The sequence below is a fragment of the Felis catus genome, chromosome B3 (genome assembly GCF_018350175.1).
Source record: "Felis catus isolate Fca126 chromosome B3, F.catus_Fca126_mat1.0, whole genome shotgun sequence".
In the NCBI taxonomy this organism is placed as follows: domain Eukaryota; kingdom Metazoa; phylum Chordata; class Mammalia; order Carnivora; family Felidae; genus Felis; species Felis catus.
In genome coordinates, this window is record NC_058373.1 from 92,967,829 (window position 1) to 92,988,745 (window position 20,917).

Here is a 20,917-nt window from a genome sequence, read left to right on the forward strand (position 1 = left end):
CTACTTTTAATTGATTAACTTATAGATTATTTCTAAATTATTAAGGAAAGAAACTAACATTTATTGAAGAGCCACCTAGCCAGTCATTGGATCATATGTACTTTACCTAATTTAATCATTTCAATTTACTCTATTATTAGCCTCACTTCATAAAAGACAAAAAGAAGCTTATACAAAGGCCTTGTGGTGATTTTCAAATATATTCAAAAATTCTTTCCAAAATTGGAGTCTAATTCTCTTCCCCTTGAGTATGGGCTGGATTTAGTGACTTAGAATATGGTATAAGTATTGCTTTGTGATTTCTGATGAGATCATAAAAGACATTGAGACTTCCTCTTGGACGGTTCATTCTGAGGTACACTAGCGGCCATGTCATGAAGATTCCAAGCACCCTGTACTAGTCAGGTCAGGTTTTCATAACAAAATACCACAGACCAGGTTGTTTAAACAACAGAAATTTATTTGCCAGAGTTCTGCAGGATGAGAACTACAAGGCCAAGGTGCAGTCTGATCCAGTTCCTGGTGAGAACTCTCTTTCTGGCTTGTGGACAGCTGCCTTCTTACTGTGTCCTCACATACTGGAGGCAGAGAGCTCTGGTGTTTCTTCTTCTTATAAGGGCACCAGCTTTATCAGATTAGAGCCCCATCCTTATGACCTTTTATTTAACATTTATTACTTCAGCACAGGCTCTGTCTCCAAAAACAGTCACATTGGAGGTTAAAACTTCAATGTATGAATTTTGGGAAGACACAAATATTTAGTCCATAGCACAACCCAGTGGAAAAATTCACATGGCTAGGAACTAAAGCCCCCAGCTAACAGCCATGTGAATTAGCCAGCTTGGAAACAGTTCTCCCAGGTATGGTCAAGCCTTCAGATAACTGTAGCCTGGGTCAATACCTTAAATGTACCTCAACAAAAACCCTAAGCTACAGCCACCCAGCTAAGCCTGCCCTAAATTCCTTACTCTCAGGAACTATATGAAAACACACATATTTGTTGTTTAAGCCACTAAATGTTGGAATAACTTGTAACAGAAATAGATAACTAATATATGTAGGTATCAGTAAGCAATAAAACAGGGATAAGAAACCAGGTTTTTCTGATTGCTGAAGTATGAGCTCTTTCTACTACCCACACTACCTACATAGCCTCTCCAATATTTAAAAACTCGTTCATTTATTGTGAGACTTTACATATATTACTTCAGTTCATCTTAATAACATTGAGAGGTTGGTTTTATAATAAAAAATATACAAAAGTATGTTTTTGTAATTAAAATTGTTTACATCAAATAAAAGATAAGGCTTTGACATTATAAAGCTCTACCTCTAAAGATCACTTCAATCTGGACAAATTCAGTGACATATCTGGTTCCTTGCTTCCACAGTTTTCCTCCCTAACCTGTATTACACACATCAGGGGGATTGAAATTTTAAAATGTAAATCAAACCATGTTCCTCTTTTACTTAAAATCCATTCCATGACTTTGTGACTTCTTATTGGTTACACTTAAAATAGCTACATACGAGGACTAATCCTAATCATATGGTAAAGCAGTTGGTGGCAACCCATTGCAAATACAGTCAATACACTCTGTACAATTGCCTTCATTTCTTTTCACTTCCCCACACAGGTCTTTTTCTGTCCCATGAATCCATGAACCCATCCTCAATCTGGTCTCAGAGTCTTTGCAACTTACAAGCCAAGAAAGAATATGATCTTAAGGGAATTAAAGATGAGCTCATCAGTTTAAAAGGTTATGGGGTAGCTAAAGAGTACAAGCACTAGGAAGTAAAGACAGGACACTGAAAACTTCAGAACATAGACAAGAATAGAAATAAAGTTTATTGAATGCTTTAATAAAACATTCCACACACTAGTTATAAAAATAGAAACATCTATTTCTATAAGGAACCTAAATAAGTTGGAATTTACTTGTACCCCTAATTTCTCTGGCCAAATTCCATTAACCACAGATATCTAGGTCAATAGGTTAATTCACCTGTCTGTTCTGCCTTTGCTCTCTGTCACACAATGTCTCAAATTCTCTCTCCTAGTGAGTGGGTACCAACCTTAAGTACACACAGTTGCATATTTAAAGGGACCATGCACTCCCATTGGACCAAGGTCCGTGTTCAGACATTGCAATTGTAATAACCATTGGTTCTGCCTCTCCTGGCAACTACCTCTTATGTCTTACTAAGAATCCGTGCTCTCTTTTGTCTCTTCTTTTTTTCTGCTTCTCTTTAGATTTTTTTAAGCTTATTTCTCAATCTTACACGTTATGCATTCCTAATACTCCACTAAATCCTGGGGCTCTCTATTCTCTCTCTGATTCCTTTTTCCCTACTTTTGCTCAACATGGAAAAAACAATTTATTTCTCTCAGAAATCCTACTGTTTTTCTGACAGTAGCACCAAAAAGATAATTCCCCTAAGAAATCTTGTGTATCTACGATTCTTGACACTAGAATTGTCTTTATTTTTAAGTGTCCTTCACTCTTGCTAGGTATGCAGTAAAAAGGAAAATCATAACTACAGTGGACTTGTAACCTCCTAGTTAGGTTTTAGGCTTTATAACTCATAAGACAGAAAAGCAAATATGGTCAAAATTGTACTTCTAAGTCTCCTAGGAGACCCACAGTGGAGACTAATATACAATCACTCAATAAATTGATCACAGTTTTCCTTTCAGGGTGACTGCGTTACTCTTTTTGGTTTAACACCAGATGAAAGAATAGGTTTCTGTTTGGAGCCCAAATTGTCCTAAAAAATAATTATCATTAAACATTGGAATCACGGTCTCACGCTAAGATTTCATGCTATGAGAGGCAGGAAAGAACTGAGGAACACCTGAGGGAGAACAGCAGACTAACATCTCCCTTCTCACTCTTACTCTGGGTCAGACACCCTAAGTAGAATGGTGAAATCATCCCTGTGATTTAAATTTCTCTCTCCCCTCAGTCTCTCCCTGTTACCTCTTGCTAACTTTGCCTTAAATCCATGGGGGATGTGACTACAGAACATATGTATAAGGCCATTAGCTGTCCCAACTGAATGACAGCGACAGGACAATTTAACCAAAATAACTGTTGTATGAAACACATAACTAAAAATTTTAATGTGAAAATCTATGTATCCAGTTTCCCTTTGGGTACTAAGAAAGAGGCTATCTGTATGATGTGGAATTTTGTCTTAGTTTCTATCCTTAAAATCATTTAATTATACTAGCCCATCCAATCAAGAAATGTGTAATACATATTTACACCATTTACTCAATATTTAGTAGATTTTCAGGTACAAATTTTTCTTTACAACTCCAAGCCTAGGCCTAAAAAGTAAAAGTTAGGTAAACTTGCTACCTGGTAATTTTAGCCACCTTCACCTTCTCCTTGGAAGAAAAGCAATTAGGTGTTAATTGGATGGTTGTAAGGAGAGCCTGCAGAGTTCCAGACAAACTGGATATGCCGGGTTAGAAAGAGAATGATTGTTCTCATCGATTTAGATTGGACACCTGGTAGGCCCTTTAGAGGACCTCGTACCAATTCTCAAAAAAGAGTAATATGGACTCAAAATGACCAACCAGATATAAAGAATCATGATCATTTTATTATCTGCCAATAGTTTTGTAAAAACTACCAGCATAGAAAATTAAAGGTTTTATTGCTGGACAGATGGGCATGCATGCTGGGAAGCCATATAGCTGGCCCACACAAAACGGATGAACAATTCCTGATTTTCATAACACTGCACTTGAAGACACAGCAATTTTCAGCCTAAGCAATAAGGCCAATGGAATAGGAAACATTTCTTTTTAATATTTTTCTGGATAGTTAAATGTGAGTATCTAGAGAATTTCTATTTATAGTTAGCTTGGCTGCACTTGGCATGCCTCCTACCAGGATTCATTATCCCACTCAGCTTCAGGTGCTTCAGGGAGGTGGGAGAGAAGGCCATGCCCACATTGCCTTGATCTCTGCTATCTGTTAATCCTGTCTAACTATGGCAGCAGCTGAGTTTCATTATTGCTCCTCTGGGGCTATTTATATTTAACACAAGATGCAAGCAATGGTTCCCAAATTCTGGTATAGGAAACATTAAAAATACAGTTTCTTTGGACCATAATATCTATGATTATGGTTTAACAGGTCTGGGGGTGGGGGGTAGAGAGTGGAGGGACTTGCCAGAAAACTATATTTTAGCTAGTACTTCTAATAAACATACTCCCATTTAGGGCCTTAAAGGTCAAAAAGCATCAGAACCCAGGGTAATAAATCTCTAATAGTACAACTTAACTCATGGGCAATGGGTATAAAAATTTTGGAACAGAAATCACGCATTAGTAGATGCCTATCCACCTTGCTTGAACACTAACCAGGATGAGCTGTTGTAAATTTCCATCTAGCCAACATCTGAATGCAGAAAGTTTGAACAAAATGACTTTTCCAACTTCACTTCAAGAATTATATGCAGTGATGAGCTAGTAAATGTTTAGTAACTGGATCCTGGGGGAAAAGTGTATGTGTGTGTTTATTACACATTTTCCTAATATAAAAGATATGTAGCCTACATATAATAATAAAATACACAATATTCTTTGTTGTGAATTCTACATACCTCTAACTTCAGTGTGAGTTATTTTTAGAAAATCTATAAGTTTTTCTAATTTTATTGCCAATAATGGTGTTCCAAAATAAGGCTATGACTATGCACTTGATTACTATCCAATTCAGCCAAGATGTCACTCATATCATTAACAAATGAGTGTGGTTGTGACACAAAAGCTGGCTGATAATTTTGTGTACATTAAAACATTAATATTAAAGTGGAACACAAAAGGCCTATGCAAGAACTTTACTCCTCAATGATGCAAGTGATTGCCTGACTAAATTTGATAATAGTCTATGAATACTGGAAGCAAATTTCTTCATGTTGTCTATGCTATTCACAATTTAACCACTACAGACATGAAAGACTTAAATTTAATCAGCATTTAACATTTTCTCCATCATTTTAAAAACTTAAACAATCAAGACACTAAATCAAGTCCTCAATTTGCACCATTTTCTGATTGCTATGATGTAAAGATTCCCACCTGGCTAATTTGAAACTACCGACATGATATCGCAGAGGGCTAAGTTTGGAGAGATGTATGGCAGTGTCTCTTCCACCAGACAATTGATGTATATAACCTTAAGAGCAGAGATAATGGTTAAAAGTAATTTAAAAATTAGGAAGTTATGAATTTTGCATATTGAGTACTTTTGTTTTAATATAAATTATAATTTTCTATAATTTGATTTTTAATAATGGTATATTTAACATCTCGTTCTCAAAGTGCCTGTAAATTTAACATTGACTCTCACAAGCTTGTTAGAACCACTGTTCCATGGATGTCTACAATGTAGAGGTGAGAAGAGGTAAGGCAACATAGGTTAGACAGCTCATGCAGTGGAGGAGAAGGAGGAGAGGAAAAGACAGACTATGTGAAGAAAAATATAGAAATAACTTTATCTGCAACCTTCACTCTCAGATATTCCCATTTCTTAATTATATAGGTGGCAACTCACCAGCAGACTTCAACAGAAGGATGAAATTCGATTAACTGAGAGTGGGCCATGGTCACTCAACAGGGCACTGTCTCTAAAAGCAGTGGGCCAGTGGTTTTCAACCCTGTTGACCATCAAATCAGCCACAATTTGTTTTATTTATAAACACACACACACACACACACACACACACACACACACACACACATCAGGACCACCTAAACCAAAACTTCCTAAGATGATTCTACACTGGAAACTCCTTTGAAGTTTTAACCTGGAATGTTCAACATTTAATTGTGTCTATTGATTCACATTAAAGAGTCCATAAACTCATCTTGACACTAGGTAACTACCATATCAGTTTCAACAAGTATACAAAAAAATCCATTCTTGTGTTTAAATAGGAAACTGCATGCTACATATTCTTTTTGGAATAAGCTATAATAAAGAAGAATCCCATTTACAAAATTTCTTACCATTTTTTTCTAGTATCCAGTCATAAATTCCTCAGGTGTGAAAAATTCATATTTACAATATTCTATTGCTTTGCTGTATTTTCAAAATTGAAAGATGAAGAAACAAACTTTGATCTCAGAATATGATGACACGGATAGAAAGAATACTTTTTAGGACATATTTTCAAAATTTTGTGTAGGGAATGATATTTCAGATTTGGAAAATCCCATTACTTTAAATGGGATTTACATGGTTACATTCCAAACTACTTTGAAATTTTAACCTAGAATGTCCAACTTTGATGGTGTCTATTTGACTTATGCTCAGATAACTTACTTTTATAAGTCACTCTTTCAACATTCAAGTTCTTTGAAGTTAAGAAGTAGCCAACTAACATTTTTAAGCTTTCAATCAATTTTACCATAATTATCAAGCTAAGTAAAGATTATTTTAATAACAAAACACAAAACTATTTCTGAAAAACCTTTATGTAATCAAAATAGTTTAAACAGATTTAAAAGGATTCCAATCTGAACTTTAACTTAGAAATATTAGTAATCATCTGATGTTTCAATGCTTGGCATTATAGTGAAACCATTGTATCAGAACATTTCTATTTATTAGTTAAATTGCTAATCTTGAATGTTTTCACATTTTAACCATTTTTCTAGTTGTTAGTCTCTCATTAGGAAGGTCAGCATTCTCCTGATAACATATAAGCAGTTTTGCTGGAGACCCTCTCAATCACCATTGTCTCCATTTATGTATGACTTCCCCCTCCATTCCCACACCTCACAGTGATGGTGTGTCAATATCGGTGACAGTGCCTGGAAGAGCATGAATCATTTTGGATGACAATCACCTAAATAATGTTAGTAGCACAACCATAAGGCCATCAGTTGCCCAGTTTAGGGTTTAATTATCCATTTGCCCCCAAGTTAACTAACACTCAGTTTTATAGACACAATGATTAATTGTACCCTAGGACCTAGGCAGAAAACTGGGGCACAAACCATAAAATGTTACTATCTGTCCACAGTGCTAACTTTCCATTTATCATTTCATTTTTGTTCACTTATTTCCATCTGTTTATTGCTTACAAACCCTTCTAGTTAATATATTAGTCAGATACCACCTAATGTTCTTTGGCACTTATTACTGTTCCCATTAAGCTAAAATTCTAAAATAGCTTTTTGAATACTGGATTTTTATCCTTGCCAATGTGAAATTGTAAAACCTTCTTTATCCATTCATTGCATCAAAAACTTGATTTCCCCAGATGCTAAATCATTAATCTTGTCTGGATGTATTTCAAGATCAAAGCTCCCATTTTAATAAATTTACATGACAACCAACAATAAATCCTCAGATGCCCACCTTTTTGGATCACAACCTGACTAAATCCTTCAGCTGAAGCTGATCCTACACTACTTCTGGATTTGGAAACAAAGAACATATTTAGGGGATTAGATTTAGACAGAGACAGCAAGAAATCTTCCTTTTACATATTTTTTCCTTTTTCTGAGCCCATGCAATAAATTTAGCTCTGCAGGTTAACAGAAAACATGGATGTTATTATACATGCTGCTTTGTTCCCTCTGGCTCTCTTCAAAATATCTAAGACTTGGGCCTCAAAGAATTTTCTGTAACAGAACTTTGCTGCCACCAACTGAACACATTCACCCAATGCAAGTGGACTTTTTTACAAATTCATCTGGAAAGAAAGACGAAGGAAAGATCAAATATTCTCTTGGACCAGATCCCAAACCCTAACCAGGACTCCATTTCTAATCCATTTCTAATCAGTAATACCATCAGAGCAATGGCAGTCCTCTCTTCCCTCCTAGACCAATTTATATTCATATAAAACTCCTCCCTCATATGTAAGCAAAGAGCACTTGTTTTATTCATATCAACAAGCATAAATCAAAGGCTTTGTGTCAGGAGTATCATGTCATGAAATAGTGACATTGAACTGGTCAGTGAGCTGGGATAAACGGGTCACCAGGTCAAAAAAGCAAACTTCTAATCAATCGCATTCTCACTAGTAAATTCTTATCTTTTAAAAATGCAGCAAAGTCTCTTCAGGTGATTCTAATTTCTTCTCTCTGGGCCAGATCCATAGCCCTCCCTTAAAGAAATGGATGTCATTTAGTCAACTGGTCCAAGATCTTAGCAACACACAGTATCACCAGGTAAGATACACATTCTAGGGGCGCACAGGTGGATCAGTCAGTTAACCATTCAACTTTGCCTCAGGTCATGATCTTACATTTGGTGAGTTCAAGCCACGCACTGGGCTCTGTGCTGACAGCTCAGAGCCTGATGCCTGCTTCAGAATCTGTGTCTCCCTCTCTCTGCCCCTGTCCCACTTTGTTCTGTCTCTCTTTCTCTCAAAAATAAACATTTTAAAAACTTTTTAAGTAAAAATAAAATAAAATACAAATTCTAAGACCCATCCCCAGACCTACCAATCAGAACCTCCCAGAAGAGGGTTTGGGCAACAGAAGATCCCAATTCACAACCAGAGTTGAGGATCACCAGCTTAGTCCTATTCCCTCATTTTCTTGTTGGGGGAACAGTCTCAGAAAAGTAAAAGCAATCCACCAAACTGTATGCACAGGACCTCCAGGAAAACCCTGAGAAGGCCAGGAGCCCTGGGTTTAGAGAGTGTAGTAGCTGAGCTCACTAGTGAAGCTTAATCTATATGGAAACACTTCCAACATGTTGACCTTTGCCATATGCTTTTTTCTCTTGAACAGTTGAGCACAAACGAGATCAAAATGCTGTTTGGAAAAGAAAATAGTCCTACAAAGATAATAAGGAGAATAGCTTTAGTTTATTTTCATTTCATACTTGCCCCATTTAGTCTGAAATTTTTGCCTTGAACCTATGGAAGCTGAAACTATGACTCTAATATTTTCCCCTGATATAGACAGCCCACATATAAGATGTTTTATGGGTAAATTAACGTACATGTGAAGATTTTCACATATTTGACCTTATATCTATAGTATACAAAAGGAAATAAAAGATGGTATAATATTTATTCCTACAATTTTATAATTTATTTTTTACCTTCCTCTTGGGAGGATTCATTTCAAGTTTCTTTTAGTGTCTTATAAAAAAGATTTATCCACCATCACTAATGAAAGAGAGTTAATGTTTTACTCCTCCTACTTCTTGGACTCCCAACTCTACCAGCCCTGTCCCCATCCATCCCTAGCCTTAGATCACCCAGACATAACCTTGCTTCAAGGCTCACCCTGGTTCATCTACCTTCTTGCTTAGCGGTAACCTTCCCTTGCTCTCCTGGTAAGCACCCAAGCATCCTTGGAATTAAATGGACACTGCTGCCCCCACCTGATTAAGATGGCATCATTCTTGACAGTAAGAAGCTGGTTTTACACAACACACTTTCTCTTTTTGGAAATGCAATTTGTGCTGATTTATGGGGACTAGGGAAGAAGCAAGCAAGAAAGAGGTTAGTGGTGGCTTGACACCGCCATGAGTGACAGCTATATATCTATACAAGGCAAGACTCCTAACCAGAAATCTGATAGGATCAAGGAATGGGACATCTTTGGGTGAGGAGGCAGGTCAAGCAGAAGAAATGAAATGGTCAAGCAGACAAGCTGCTTTCAGTTAACAAAGACTCAGTCATTAGAGCGGTATAAGTGTATAAGAAACTCTACCCTATACTCCTGTGGAAAAGTGCAAAACTAAAAGGAAAAGCACTTTTTATTCCTGCTTTTTCTTTTTCATTTTATTTTGAGAAGGAGAGAGAGTGTGTGCACATGGGGTGGGAGGGGCAGAGAGAGAGAGGAAGAGAAAGAATCCCAAGCAAGCTCTGTGCTATCAGCATGGAGCCTGACATGGGACTCAATCCCACAAACCGTGAAATCATGGCCTGAGCCAAAATTGAGAGTCCCATGATTAACTGACTGAGCCACCAAGGCGCCCCTTTACTCCTGTTTCTTAACAGAATACAGAATGGATTCAGGAATTCTGAGGACACTGGAGTGCACTAATATGATTCTGCCCCTGTAAGGACTTCAGAATATCATTGTTAGACAGAGAAATCCAACAGATTTGGTGCCAGAGGACAGATCAAAAGAAAAGCCAAACCAAAAAGAGAGAGGAAAAAATAAGTCATCCAGTCACTGGAAGGACTAGCTTAGAAGTACACAGATTCCCATTATTAATTTAGAAGTCATTCCACAGTAGATGAAGGTGCTGAAATTACAGATAAAACTATTGAGTTCCAACTAGGTTTCAGGCACCAGTGATAGAAATGAGTGAGTTCCACCTCCAAGATGTTTCAGTTCTCCTCCCATTTCTGAACATATTATATCTCTTGGAAATATAACATTATGCCTTCCCCTCAGTCCTGATATGCCCTTATTATCAAAACTAAAAGTTTCCATAAGAAGTTACTAGTTGGGGGAAGGGAGGGGAGAGGTTATATCTTGGCTAATTATTATCATAAAGAATAAATAATATTAAATCTAAATCCATTATATTTATCAGATATTGTCCTCTAATTAAATAAACAACACGAAAATAATCCCATTCAATAATCCCACTCCTGTAAGAGTATATTTTACAGCCAACTCATTCGGGTAGAGCCGATTATATAGATTTTTATAAAAACTCAGTATTCTGCAGAGATCATACTGCAGTTCTATTATAGCAAGGTAAAACTTGGCCTTGACTATTTGCAGACTGAAGTAATATCTTTGATACTTTAAGATATAAAAATTCAAAGTTAGCAACCAAAAACATGTTCTAAGCTCTTGAAGTTGTAAAACTCCTTTTTTTTTACAGAAAAAAAAATGTGGTTCTTCCCACTAGTGTCTTTGAGCTGACACTGCCAGAGTTAGAATTGCATTTGACCAAAAAAAGCACAGAGAAACATATTTAGTTGTGTTCATCTGGACAGTAAATGACCGTATACAACATCTGCACTGACTCCTAAGTCTCTCGAGTCCCATGGAGATGTACTTGGCCAACAGCAGGCTGCTTCAAGTGTGCTTTCACAGGTCTGTGAGGCCTCCCATTGTTAATTCACCTATCCCAGCTATTATAGTCAGCTGCTGTTTGGTATCATATGGGAAAGTCTGCCAGCCACAGACTGCTATAGCATTTTACCAGGATGCTTTGCTGCTAGAAAAATTCTCATGCACATTTGATCTTGAGAGAAAGTTTATTGGAAGTTTATTAGAAGTGCATCTTTGTGGGGCGCCTGGGTGGCGCAGTCGGTTAAGCGTCCGACTTCAGCCAGGTCACCATCTCGCGGTCCATGAGTTCGAGCCCCGCGTCAGGCTCTGGGCTGATGGCTCAGAGCCTGGAGCCTGTTTCCGATTCTGTGTCTCCCTCTCTCTCTGACCCTCCCCCGTTCATGCTCTGTCTCTCTCTGTCCCAAAAATAAATAAACGTTGAAAAAAAAATTTTTTTTTAAATTAAAAAAAAAAAAAAAGTGCATCTTCGAGAGTTCCATTATATATCCCTATGACCAACCTTTATGGTCCCTATGACCCACCCTTATAGTATAGTGGGAAAGCCCACAGAAGAAGAAAATTTTCAAATTTTCAAAATAAAATGTTAGTATTGTTATATAAAATATTTTAATTAATCAATTCATCATCAAGGTTTCAAGAATTTGTGAAAACTTCTAAATGATTTGATTATAATCTAATACTGCCACGCACATTGGTGGTAAAGGAATACAGTTCCACAGAGATAACTCAATATATCTCCATTTCAGTGATTATCAATAGTTCACTGTGACATAAAGTCTACATTAAGTCACTTGAGGCATATACCAAGTACCTAAGAAATATGGCTACAGAGGATGAAGTGTCTCTCAATGATACTCATTCATACTCTCATTGATGTATTTCTATTATTGTAAAGTATATCATGTAGTCCCAACAATCCCATCTGTATGCTTATACCCCAATGTAAAACCAGTAACCTCAAACATTTACCTGAATCATTCAGATCCTTATAGATATATAATCACCCTGCTCATAATTGCTGAGTAATGAGTTAGCCTTTTGTTTAAAAAGAGTGGCACTCATCTATCTCACTTGAGATGTTTGAGCACTCCAAGAAATCCTTGGTACCCAAAGCTGTCTCCCTAATTTAAAAAACTTCAATCTCTGAAATTTCACATCTAGGAACTTATACTGGATTCCATTTCTAAATGGAAAATATCTCCCAAACTTTACATATTTTACTATCCTACACTAAAAATCATTTACTAGAACTGAATTCTTCAGTTGGGAATTGAAGCACCATGACCTGAAAGGAGAGAGACAGTTATAAAAGAAGGAATGACAAGGGCGCCAGGGTGGCTCAGTCAGTTAAGCATCTGACTCTTGATTTCAGCTCAGGCCATGATATCGCGATTTGTGGGATCAAGCCCCAGGTTCTGCCCCTACATTGTGGAGCCTGCTTAGGATACTCTCACTCCCTCTCTCTCTCTCTGCCCCTCCCCTCCTAATGCTCTCGCTTTCTCTAAATAAATAAACTTAAAAGAAGAAGGAGGAGGAAGAGGAGGAGGAGGAGGAGGAGTAATGACCAAAGAAATGGCGATTCAGAGCCAGAGCGCTGAGAACTTCCCTACTTTCCCAGTTAGTTAGTAGCCAAGCAGCCCACAGAGACATCCTGGCACACCAATATATTCCTTCTATCACAATGGTATCAGAAAAAGAAAAATGGCACAGGAGACAAGATGGAACCATGGGAATATCTGGCCATGGCAGATATTATTTCACAAGAAGTTTCCATTATGGAAAACAGAAAACCATAGTAGAAAGAGGACCAAGTCACATCACATCTCTGAGCTACATTTTCTTATATATATAATGTTGGAAATATATCAACAACAGCCCACCTTGATCCTAGCGACCATCAAATAAGAAACTGTATGTGAAAGCATTTTGAAAATCATTAAGTATCATTTATCAAAGGTAAAATATATCACACACAACAGACTCTTTACCAACAATAAAGACATGTTCCTGAATTCCTGTTTGGTTGTCAAAATATAAGCCCCTGATGAGTTGGTTGTTTTGTTTTGTTTTGTTTTGTTTTGTTTTTCTGATGTGTCTTTATGACCCAAGATGGCCTTGAATAAATCCATAGAGCTTTGTCTGCCATTTTCATTGCTTTCTCTTCTTCCCTTTGTGGGTGATGTCAAAACTTGGAAGTAAGGATGATAGCTATTTCTGATTTCCTAGCTTCTCTGCACTGCCACTGTTGGGATTCATTTTGGGTTTTTTGTTTGTTTTTTCTTTTTTGTCTCTTCTATTGGTCCATCTTTAACTGAATCTGCAGAAGCTCTAAGCATCAAAGATCTGTGTGAAGAAAATGAATCCAGAGAGGAAGACATCATAGAAAAAGAATGGTTGAGATGGAAGTTGATAGAAGTTGCATTTGGGAGACAACCTTCAAGGTCAGAGCAACTGTTAACCATTCATTTAACACAGTTACATACTACGTTGAATAGACTAGTAAATACAGATAACAAACAGCACTATTAATATGCAAAGACACTGAGGAACTTATCCAGGAAAGTGGCTAATAAAATGAAGCAAAATGACAAGACAGAATTTTAAAGTGTAAGGTAGACCAAAAAGCTTTTGAATCCATACCACTTCCTCTAGGAACATGAGTGGCCAAAAAAGTCACTAAATTTATTCTGTGGTCCAAGTTCTACAAGTGAGCATTGATCATGGTTTTTAAATTTTCAAAAGGAGAACAAGTGGAAATCAAAGTAACTATTCTAATCTATCTAATAATGGACATACCTCCTGATAATCACCACTGCATTAGTCAATCATAATAGTGAAACTGAAATATGTCTCCAAGTTTATATAATACAGCATAAATTTTAAAGCAACTTAAAATAAGGCAATGAGAAAAAGAAAGACAAAGCAAAATACACCAGGAAAAAGAATAATTTATTTGGTCAAAACCTAATCAAATAATACTTGCTGAACATTTACTATATGTGAAAGCTACATTTTAACTTAAGAGTACCATTTTGCTTATTCCTCTTACTAACACTATAAAATAAAGGATATTAGCCCTATCTTGAAGATAAAGAAATTGAGACTCAGAGACATTTTTCTCCTTTTTTTTTTTCAACGTTTATTTATTTTTCGAACAGAGAGAGACAGAGCATGAACGGGAGAGGGGCAGAGACAGAGGGAGACACAGAATCGGAAACAGGCTCCAGGCTCTGAGCCATCAGCCCAGAGCCTGACGCGGGGCTCGAACTCCCAGACCGCGAGATGGTGACCTGGCTGAAGTCGGACGCTTAACCGACTGCGCCATCCAGGTGCCCCACAGAGACGTTTTTCTGTGGTTACATAGCTACAAAGTTAGGTAATAAGCATTCAGACTGACTCAAAATCCTAAATTCTTTCAGTATAATAACTTACTCTTAATGGAACAGGTTTCTTAAAGGAACAGTAGATTCAACAATTATGAAATGGGTGCCCAGTCTGACTTTGGCTCAGGTCATGATCTCATGGTTCATGACTTTGAGCCCCATGTTGGGCTCTGCTCAGAGCCTGGAGCCTGCTTTGCATTCTGTGTCTCCCTCTCCCTCTCTCTCTCTCTGCTCCTCCTCCGCTTGTGCATACTATCTCCCCCTCTCTTTCTCTCTCCCTCTCTTTCAAAAATAAATCAAACATTTTTAAAAAACAAAATGGGTGTCCAAAGCCACAGATGCTAGGCTGTATTTACAACAAATGCTGAGTGATCTTTCTAACAACTCTAGAGAACATGAATAATATGGTTATTTTAGGGATAAAGAAAAGACTAAAGTGGGGGTAAGTTGGTACCTTTACTGAACACTTTCCGTGAAGCAAGGAAAGAGAATCACCATGAACCATTGATGTCCAGACACATGGGAAAATAAAACAGATTATAAACAATTACTAGGTAACATAAGGGTTGAAATGCCCTAAGCCAACATGAAGAAGTACCAGCATACAATTGAAAAAAGAAAAATATATTTTCACTACAGAAGCCAGTGGTCCCTATTTAAAACATTTTTCATTTTCTAAGATTTCAATCATACTCTTTTCTTACTTAAAAACAATTTGGACATTTTTAAGGTCAACAATGCAGTGCTCAAAAGCAACTGAAAGGCTAGAGCAGAAAAGAGTTCTTATTCTCTTCTTCTGTTATAATTCTTCACAGTGTCTTAGTTTGGTATCATTTCTTCCCACCTCACCTCAGTACATCACTCTGGCAAATGATAAGGAAGTCAGATAAATGAATATAAAAAAAAAATTTTTTTAAACCTTAAAGATTTTCCATTACAAGAAAAGAGCTAAATTTAAAAATTTAGAGTTAAAATTAATCAAAGGGAAATTCATAAACATACTTAACGTATGACAGGAAAATGCTTCAGCGTTTTTAATAACAAAGTAACAATCACTTTCCTCAGAGATTAATCATGTTAAGTACACATAGAAATGAACTAGAAAAATGAGATGCAATGAAAAAGACAACCCCAAAGCCAAAAAAAATCTATTTTGAACACTCACATAATTTGTATATAAGATATAATTTGTAAAAGTTTACATGATCTACACAATTGTCTTTCAATAAGTCTGAATTATGACTGATACATATAAAAAAAAAATGAAACTGGAAATCAACCCAATTGTCTGTCCTGCTTTGAGAACAAAAGAACTGATACTATGTGGATGTTGAACATGAAGTATATGGTACAAGATCAATAAACCTCAAAAACACTGTGCTAAAGGAAAAAAAAAAGCCAGATTCAAAAGACCATACATTTGACAATTTAATTTCTATGAAACGTCCAGGATAAGTAAATCTATAAAGACAGAAGGTAGATTAGTGGTTGCCCTGGGCTGGGAGAGCGACTGCAAATGGACAAGAGGTTTCTTCTGGGGATAATGGAAATGTTCTAAAATTGGATTATGATAGTTGCACAACTCTGTAAATTTACTAAAAATCATGGAATTATACAACAGAGTGAATGTTATGGTACGTAAATTATACCTCAATAAAACTGTTACAAAAATTGTTTTTAATTACAGTCCTACCAAATGCCAGTTTAAAATCTGAAAGGGTTCCTTTCCCCTTTGTTAATGTGAAACATTAATAGTTCTCCAACAAAAATCCTCTCCTGTCATTTCTCATGAGCCAAAGGGTCCAACAGAACGGTATTTATATTTCATTTTTCTCTGAAGCCCTCCCTATACAAATTAAGATAAATCTCAATGGAAACCATGAGCCTCTGAAACCACCAGGTCCACTTTTCTATACCACTAATAAAAGCCTACAAAGCGTCAAATTTAGGGATGGATAAACTGGACTAGGAGAATACTTATTTCTATGCATGTCTGACCACATTCAGAATACATTATGTTGAATAAAATATAATTGCTCTCTCTTAAAGTACTTTATATTTTGGACTATAAGTACTCTTAAGAATAAGATTTTTGAAACTATTATTCATAAAGTTACTTTCTTAAGTTTTCAAAATTAGTGGCAATGTTTTCTGGACCTGAAAAGGGCTTTTTAAGGTCTCACTTTTGTATTATAGGCCACATCAGGTTGGGTTAGTCATGCTCATTAATGAGAAATCTCCTGGATTTAATGGAACAGTTACAAAGCCAATTTGAGTAGAAATAAGTTTGATAGTAACAGAAAGGGCTCATCTTCCCTTTGCTGTTTTAGGAGATATACAGATACTACTCCTAACAGCCAAACTAGTTTATGCAAATACATTGTGCTTTTTTACAACAAACAATCCCAACAGAAGTAAATATCTTTAAATCTTGAGGGAAGAATAAATTTCTTTGAATTAATACAAATATAGCTGCTCTGTAACTGTAACATAAGCGTATACTACTAAATAAAAGATCTAACAGCAGTCATTAAATTTACCATTTAGTTCATAAGTAGAGTAACAAAAAATAACATACAAGAAAGGAATAAACCAGAGATAAAGGTGAGGCAAACATCACCAAGAGGTAATGGTCTGTGGGGCTGAGAAGCGGCTTTGAATGTTAGCAGGGATTTGCTTTGAGGTGAAGCTGCTGAATATCATTTGACCTTTACCATATTCTTTACTGATAAATATTTGCTTTCTTTTTAAATACAAACCTTCTTCCTAAACCACCATTCCACTTGAAGTAATTGCTTTCCAAGCCTATGGACAACGGACTCCCTAAGATTTCTTTCCATTGACATCCTGGATTAGGTTCACTGTTTCTTTAGATTCCATAGTTCTATCTTTCTTGAACTGTGTTTTTCTTTAGATAAAACTCATGCTCACATAATTTGTTAAATAACAGGTATTTAAGAGGTAAACTTACAAAGTTCATTCTAACCCAAGAAATATCTCTAGATGCCTCATACTTAATAGTCTGGCATTAAAGCTTCAGTCACTTCCTCTCAGGACCATCCAGCACCGCTTTGCTGTCATCTAGCATCCAGGTTGCTGGATGAGCCATCTGACACCACTCTCATTGTCCCTCCTTTGTAGGTAACCTGTTTTCTCTCACAATCTTCTTGTTTTCTTTGGTGTCTTACAAGTGAACCAAACTGTGACTCATCAGATTTCAGTAAACCCTGCTTTCTAGTCTGAAGGCTTACATCATCTTTCATAGCCTCAAGACTTTTATTTTTATTTAATTTCCTCTGTTCTCTTTCTCTGAAAACCCGACTAGATAGATATAATGAACCATTCATGCTGATTTTTTACGCCTCATAATTTTTCAACTCCTATGTTACTTCTTTTTGAGTTTTAGCTCATATTTTCGGATGTTCCCTTGATGTTTTTCCTCTAGCCCTTCTATTAAACAATTGTTTTTATTTCAGCAAGCATATTTAAAATTTTTTCAATTCCTCTTTGTTTTCTAATTGCCCTCTTTTAAAGCAGTATTTTCAGTATTTAAGAATATCATATCAGGGTGCCTGGGTGGCTCAGTCTGTTAAGCATCCTACTTCAGCTCAGGTCATGACCTCACGGTTCATGGGTTCAAGCCCCACATCAGGCTCTGTACTGACAGCTCAGATTCTGTGTCTCCCTGTCTCTCTGCCCCTCCCCCACTCGTGCTCACTTGCTCTCGCACTCTCTCTTTCAAAAATAAACATTAAAAAAATTTTAATAAAAAAAGAATATCATATCAATCCAAATCCCTCTGAAAAATGAGTTACAACTTTTTAAATTATCCTATTTCCTAGATTATCCTGATAGTTACATTTGTTGGATCCTCTGTCATTGGCTTGCTGAACAGGTTGGAAAGATTTTTGATTGCCTGTTAATATTTATGAGTAATGACTAAGTTAATTATCAGTTACATCTCTGCCATGATATAGTCCAATGTTTTCCCACAAGTCTTTCTGCTGCATGAAAAAGCTGACTCTAAATTCTGTGATTGTAGCCAGGGTATTGCCACTGGGATATTCAGATGAATAAATGGGGATCCAGCAAACCAAATGGATATGTTCTCCATGCTAACATAAGGAGGGCTCCATCCTGTAGTACAAATACTCAAACCAGGAAACTTCTGCCTCTGGAGACGGCTCAATTGCTGTAGTGGAGAGAAGCCACTGAGTTGTGGCTACCACTCAGGTAGGTGGGGGTGCACAATTATGTGCTCCAGTAGGAGGTACTCTGTGGCAGGAGGGAAGGAGAGTGGGCAGTAAATAAAGGATCTGTCCCACCTTTCAGCATAGAGTCCTTTAATTCACTGCTTGTGAAGTGCCCCCAGCATGATCTTGCTCTTGCACTTATTGACTTGGAGCCTGTCCAGGACTCCTGAGAAAGGCTACTCCATTGGCTATAGACTTTTGAGGACATAGAAAAGTAGTTCTCAGCAGCTACTTTCCCCTTTATGCTTTATGCACCGTTTCTAGTTCCAATTTACCAGAAATTTAAGTCTGTAGTCCACTGGTTCCAGCCCCACTCCATTCTCATAACTACACCTCATTGTTTGCATTTACTTTTTAAAATCTATCTATACATTTATGAATTTGTAAATTTATAAATATATATATAAATTTATAAATATATATATATATTCAGTATCATTTGGGTAATTAAGGAAGGGAAAGAAAGAAAGAAAGAAAGAAAGAAAGAAAGAAAGAAAGAAAGAAAGAAAGAAAGAAAGAAAATTTTTCTTCAGTATCCACCATATTGAATTATATATTCAAATGTAGACTTTATAAGATTTGGGGAGCTTTTTATTTCTCTTTCTTTCTTTAAGAACTGAGGATGTGAACACCTACCTCAGAAAAGATTTTTCTTTAAGTTCATTTATGTATTTTGAGAGAAAGAGAATGCCAGCAGGGGAGGGTCAGAGAGAGAATTCCAAGCACTGACAGTGAGAACTCCCATGCAGAGCTCGAACCCACAAACTGCGAGCTCATAACCTAAGCTGAAACCAAGACTCAGACGCTCAATTGACTGAGCCACCCAGCTGCCCATACCCCAGGAAAGATTTTAAAGAGGGCATAATGTTAAGTAGAATTTGTATCAGTTTTTTATTTATTCATATTCTTGTTATTCTATGTTCCAAAGATGTTACAGTATATTTAATACAAAATAAAATGAAATTTAAAAGAGGAAAAGGTAGGAAAATTGGGATGAAGTGAAGATCACTGCTGAGCAGATAGAATAAGACTAGATGAAGCTAGAAATAAGTTTAGAACACCAAATGCATTCTTTAAGATAGAAACCAAATTTAACAAAAAGTTTTCTAGCAACCAACGGAAATAAAAACTCTGTTACATATATCACTGCTTTCACAAGATAGAAATAAAGCAGCTAAGAAAATATATTTATGATAGATTTTTATCACAAGCAATGTAGTGAATAGCCTCAACAATAAATATAACAATAATTTTCATAGAGGAAAGGCTCAGAGGGATAGAATAACCATGAGAAGGAGCAGTTAACCACATGCTTGGGAAAGTAATAAAGGTTGCCTTATTAGAAATGAGATGGTGATTCTAAAGAAACTGATATGCTCTTCCACTTATCACCTTATGTTTTCTCTATAAAGAATTATATAATATTGGAATCCATGTATCATTGAGGACCTCTAGTCCTACTCTCTATGATTTCATGTTTGAATAAGCAATTAATCAACTTCTAATGGACACTTGTAGTATTGAGAAATTTATTATTTTCCAAGGTAATCCATCCCATTTCTTGATAATTCTATTCATTAAATACTAATTCCATATACTGAATCAATGTAGGCTCCCACCTATTGGTCCTATACCTGGTTTCTTGAGTCATAAATAAGCCCCACTGCTTGTCATGTGATACATAGCACACTGAATTCTTATAGGAAGCTAGCAGGATACGCTGCCTCTCCATGCTATATAGTTTCAGATCTCCTGTAAAGACACTCTGAGGACATTTATTATGTGCACATGCTCATCGTCTCTGAGTCAGCTAATACAATAAAAGAAAATTGGGTTCAACAGAAAAGGAACACATGGCATTGGTAAATAAGAGAGAGCCAATGCACGTTTTATAAAATAGACTTATAAATATCAGATTCCTGAAAGACTAAATTCTTGGGTCTTCATTATGATAAGAGGATTTTTCAGTGAATAAAACTTATTATTATAAGTAACAGTTGTTTTGAATTATTTTAAAAGTAAATTATTGTATAATCATATGGTACTTCTGTTATTAATGTTTTGAGGAATCTCCATGCTATTTTCCACAGTGGCTGCACCAATTTACCTTCCAACCCACAGTGGACAAGGTTTCCTTTTCCTCCACATCCTCACCAACACCTGTTATTTCTTGCCTTTTTTATTTTAGCCATTCTGACAGGTGGAAGGTGGTATCTCATTGTGATTTTATTTGCATTTCCCCGATGATTAGT

General features: G+C 36.4%; 1 long non-coding RNA gene across 1 annotated transcript in view; it reads left to right on the forward strand.

The window, feature by feature from the left end:
• Window positions 1-366: 366 nt before the first annotated feature.
• The window catches only part of LOC123386060, a 54,713-nt gene continuing 34,162 nt past the window's right edge, over window positions 367-20,917 (forward strand). Inside the window, exons 1-2 of the long non-coding RNA XR_006599562.1 lie at window positions 367-522; window positions 13,353-13,470. This is a non-coding gene — a long non-coding RNA (uncharacterized LOC123386060). The remainder of the gene's footprint in view (window positions 523-13,352; window positions 13,471-20,917) is intronic.